Genomic DNA, 5,896 nt, shown 5'->3' on the forward strand with positions numbered 1-5,896 from the left:
TTTGTCCTTAAGTCACTCTAGCTTCTCATTTACTTCTTGCGTCTGAATTTATAGAACTTTCAGAAAACTTCCCAGGGGGTCACCCATCCTAGAATTTCTCTCGCTGCAAAGACGCTTAACTTTAGAACTGCGGATGAATACGACACTTAACGCTCGTGTAACTGCGTCCACCCTACCGCATCACCTTCGTCACGTATTTTAGAGTAAGTCGAAGTCTAACGGATTTCGAAACGTCCTCGTAACACGTTCCCTCCGAATTAGAAAGGTTTCTTAGTCTCGACTTCACGATTTCGATTCCAACTCCCTTTAATCCTCAATATCCACGTTTCACCTCTAGACATGACTATTTTCCGTCTTAGGCCTCCAGATCTCAATGGCGAGGAATACACCTCGATCACCGTTACTTACAGATACTCGATTGGCGGTCCTTGGATTTTTGCCCTCGTTTTACCTCGTTTCTCACTCTTTCTATAACCGGGTCTTTCGCACTCCCGTCACTTATAGTACTCGTGTCCCTGGCTACACATATCATGGTCTAGCACTGTTGTTGTCTCGCTCCTTTCTTATTTCCTTTTTCCGATTACCCTTTCACTTCTTACTCCCGCTATCGTTCCCATTTGGTATATAACCCTTTATCTTTTCCGATCAACTTTATCCTTATCGTTTCTGTTGTCTTATCTATACATTCGTATCCATCACAATTCCCTTCCTACGTACTCTTGTCTTAATCATACTATTACTCCTTTTTGACTATAATCTCGTCGTAATTCGTCCTCGTTTGTCCATTCGGTCGTGCACCTTAAATAACACTCCATCACGACTTACCAGCCCTTTTTGGATCGTCTTTTAGGGCTATAAGTCCTTTCCAAATTCTTTTCACCGAGTCACTATCGAACTTCTAATTACTATTATGCCCAATTCAACAATTAACTTTGTTTCTCGAGGTAAAATTTGTGCTCGTAACTTAGTCAAAATTTTATCATTACTATTGGTGCGACCAGTTTCCCGGACATATCACAAACCTAAATCTCATTCTTTCTTTATTCTGGAGAAATTTCGGCGAGTTTCCTACGTAACTATTACTATCTCAAAACTTGTACACAGAAATACCAACAATGCCTCACGGGCAACATACATATATGCATATCGCATCATATCACAGCCTCACAGGGCTCCCAACATCATCGACAGTACAAAAATAATAAATATACCTTGTATGCCCAACTTAATCGTCACCTGTCACACTTTCTTGTTTACTTGACCTTTTAATCCTCAACTTGTGTTTCAATCGTACTTCAATAACTCACCCGACATATGTCTTACATACCTTTGCTTACCTGCGTGCTTTGTAGCTTCCAATATCATTAATCGCTTTCTTCTGTCGATGCCTTTCTCCTGCTGCAATCAAAAGTTAGCGGAAGAAATCTCATTTCCTATGACTTGGCTCTACGGCACGATCTAAGATGTCAAAGAAGAGTAACCACCCTAGATGCCCCGTGACCTCGATTTATAGATGTGGCGCGCTTCACGCCGCAAACGGGACTCTCGGACACGACTTTGCGGACAACCCCTAGGACGAAGCCGCTTTCTTATACCAATTTGTCACACCCTAATTTCGGTTAGGGCGTGATGGGCACCCGACCCTTATTTAGGGCCGAGCGAACCCGCTGACTCACATATTACTCATCATAACGCTGGCTTTTAAATCATGACACAAATACATAACGAAAACTTTTGAAGAATAATGTGCTTTCTACCTTTCTCGAATCAAATAAAATCTATAACATATGAAACTTATAATACATTGCACAATAATACGTCGGCTTACATAGCCGATTACATAACCGACATCTTACACCCACGACACTATCTGCAAAGTCTCGAACATAGAACAAACTGTCATACTGTTATATCCCGTGTTTTTGTGCATTTGAAAAATTTGGAATAATCTTGCCTTGTGAGAAATAAGGCTATGTTTTTATTTTATTTTATTTAACATATGTGTGATATTCATGAAAAATATTCATGCGGAAATACGGAGGAAGGCCAAGGGCAAAAATTGGAATTTTGGAAATTAGTTTCGGAAATTACAAAATATGAGCCAAACTAATTGGGCTCAAAATAATAAGTGAAAATAAGGCCCAAATTTGCATGGGGTGGCCGGCCACATGGCTAGCCCAACCCATGTCATTTAATGAAAATTCCATGTGATAAATAGGTCCTTGTCATTAGAAGTTTCAAGAGAAAATGAGAGAAGGAGGAAACAAAAAGAAGAGAAACAAAGCATGAGGCCATTCGGCCATGCTCATGATTTTTGTCCCCTTTGAAATCTTGCTCCTAAAATTATTTTCTTGTGGTATCCCTACTAATTCAAGGGTCCTCTACAACGTGGTATAATTATTTCGGAAGATAACTCATCCGTTTCATCGTTTCCGCACCTTGGCCAAGTGAAGAAGTTGAGGAGAAAAGGTAAGAATTAATCCCCTTTAATTATGTTATGAAGGTTTGTTTGTGTTGTAGTATATGGAAATGAGTAGAATATATAGAAATATGGAAGTTTGCAAAGTGGGTGTGCATGTGTGCATATGGCTGTGTATATGTGCTATGTAGTGTAGTTGGGATGAGTTGAATTTTATGTTGTATTTTAGTTGTGGTTATTGTGGAATTTGTATTGAAAATGAAAGTTGAATGAAAATTGGATGAAGTTGGAAAATTGCCATGTTGGACGTGTGGTATATTGGTGATGAATAATGATGGATTTATTTTGTTTAGTATGTAATTGTGTTGTTGTGATCCTTATAATGTAAAGGAAGGCTAGATGGTTTAATTTGGCATTGAAATGGCATGTATGTCATCATGGGAAATTATGTGATTTTTATATGATTTTTATATAAGTATAGAAATAAGATTCTAAATGTGAATTATGGTTGTTGTTAATGAGTTTGGAAGAAAACAAGATGATTTGGTAGTTTCGTCGCATTTGTTGAAGTTTTGGATAGAATATGGAATTGGCGGAATTGCTTGAATCCTTGAGTGTTGCTTGAAATGTTATTGAAATATTTGAGTAATCTTGAGTTAGTTAATGAATATGGAAAAATGTTGATATTGGTTGGATGGTGTGAAGTTAGAATGGAAGTTGTTGCATTATTTGGAAAGGAAAATTTGTTTATGTTAGAATGCGTTTTGTTGTGATTTTGAGGATTGTTGTTATTGTTGTGGTTGTTGTTGTTGATATTATGGCGGAGCCAAGTCTCGGGGATGTTGAGTTTATAGGGGAAATGTTTGCGCGAAATTCCGGTAGACAAATATGAACTTAAGTTGAACTTTTAGAAGTTATAACTTACATTTGGTAAATGTGACCAAATTGTAGATTTTGGCGAACTTGAGACTTGATTTTGGAGACGTATAGAAGACGGAAAAGGTATGTAAAGCTATCCATTTTCTTCTTTTGGCATGTCCTAGACATACTAGGTTGAGATTTGAGCCTCGGGGGCAGTGCATTCATCGAAGTCCGAGTCTGATTTTAGATACTATTCATTCAATGTAATTGAATTATAACTCTTATGTTTTGTTGGGAAACTATCTGAACATCCACATTATGTACAAATGTAACAGAATCGTTTTGAAACTTACATGGATGACTCCATAGAGTCTAATATTTGTAACTCGTGTAAATAGCCTCGACTTGACTGAGGTGGGCCGCAGAGTCGAGAATTCCCTTATTTGGTTTGTTTGTCTCATTTTCGTATGATATGAAAAGGAAACGGTTGCCTATGACTCTAAGGTCCGTTTGAAATGCCCTATAATTTTATTTGAACGTTCTCCACTATGATTGATACTAAACTTTCCGAAAGTGACCTACGATGTATTTTTCAAAAAAAGATGATAACTTAAAAGTCCGCGACTTTTGTATATTAATTCCGATTGACTCGGTACTCATTTTCAGCCTTCTGATACTAATGAATATGTATATGAAATTATGTGTCGAGTCCTGGAAATTATTTTTAATATGCATACGGTTTCTGCACTACTCTGCTCGTGCCAATGATTATGATTTCGTTCACCGGTACCCGGGCCGGTTTATGATCGTGCGCACTATGATAAATTCGGCAGTATGCTGTGTTACGGTTCCCGAGACCTCGCCATAGGATCGGGTTCCGCTTATAGAGTTATCTTTGTGATATGGCCTATGATATGTTTGATGATATATTTGATGATGTGTTTGATGATTTGATATGTGTGTTCGGGGAGTACGGGGATTTGAAACCTTGCAGGTATCTTGTGTGTGGCACCGGCGTCGGAGTGTGACCACGTTCTGAGCTTATGCATGATCTCTGTTTGCATTATGTACATATGTCTTCGATGTGGGTTTGGTATATATGTTGATCGGTATTTTCGCTCTGTGCACCTTTCACTTCAGTTATGGTTTGGATTTCTGTACTTTATGCTTTACATATTCAGTACATCCTTCGTACTCGTTTCATGCCCGCAGGTACAGAGGTTCGTGATCTGCCAGTGTAGGCCACACATTCTGCTGTTATAGAGTGCTCCTTTCGATCCGGAGCCCACATATTGATACATATCTTACGTGATGTATCTGACTTTTGTATATTTGATTATTTGGGGTATGGCGGGGCCTGTCCGTCATATGTTGTTTTGATGTGTAGAGGCTGTAGTCATATATGTGGGTCATGGGTCGTGTGTGTGTTCGTTTGGTTACGATCTGTGTCTTCTTTGCGGTCCCGTTCGCTACTATGGCCTAAGCGGCCCGTTTGTACGTATACGTGTATGTATCGCGTGTATATTCCGCCAACCTATCAGATTTGGGTGCGGCCTAAACGGCCTGTATGTTTGTATATGTACCTATATCCGACGATGTGCATTCCGCCGCCCCTTTTGACTTTGATATGATACTTTTGGTACGTGCGGCCGCTTAAGACAATGTTGTTTGCATTTCTGTTTAGGATGATGAGTATGAAATCTGAGTTAAGCTAGAATATGACGATTTGCTATGTATGTCTGTTTGTGGTGTCCAAATAGGGCACCAGTCGCGGCCTACGGGGCTGGGTCGTGACACATACATAAATATTCTGACTCGGCAGCACTCCGGAGAAAATGGAGCTCGCCAATCCCGCTGGAACATCTTCTACTAATATCTTGGCTAAATGCAGGTGTACACGCGGCATGAAATGCGGCCCCGAAGAAAGAAGGTCGTACGGAATATGTGCGAGTATGTAAAGCATGGAATACGAAAAACAATATCATAACCGAAGTAAGGAGTACGGATAGTGAACATAATAACCGAGAATGTCAAGGTGCTTGTATACGAGAGACAAATCATACATACGAGGTGCAAAAGACCAATATAATGATCGGAATGCGAAATGCTTAGCTTTCTTTTAAAAACATTTACGTCTCATACTTACGGAAAATAGATCATATCATAGTAGGCGACATTAACCGATGTGGGATTCGCTAAACCAATGTGGGATTCGCCTAAACCCTTTGTGGGATTCGCCTAAACCGGTGTGGAATTTGCCTCGCTGCGGGTTTGCCCGCGTTGGGTTTGCCCACCACCGACTACGAAACCGACGGTCGTATTTCGAATACGTATATATAACATATCATCACATTAAACAGAATCATCATATTATCATATCATCAGGTTAAACAGAATCATCATATTACGGTATCATCAGAACAGATTCATTATATTATCAGATCATCACATTATCAAATCATCATGTCATCGGATCATGATTTTCATATCATATAACCTATGCGGTCGTAATAGGACCGGCGGAAGGAACGTGGTCGCCCCTCTGCCTTGGGCGCCACAACTCATCATACTTCGGAAGTTTTCATATCTCCGTCTCTCCGTCACACATCACATCAT

This window comes from Lycium ferocissimum, chromosome 1 (genome assembly GCF_029784015.1).
Source record: "Lycium ferocissimum isolate CSIRO_LF1 chromosome 1, AGI_CSIRO_Lferr_CH_V1, whole genome shotgun sequence".
In the NCBI taxonomy this organism is placed as follows: Eukaryota; Viridiplantae; Streptophyta; class Magnoliopsida; order Solanales; family Solanaceae; genus Lycium; species Lycium ferocissimum.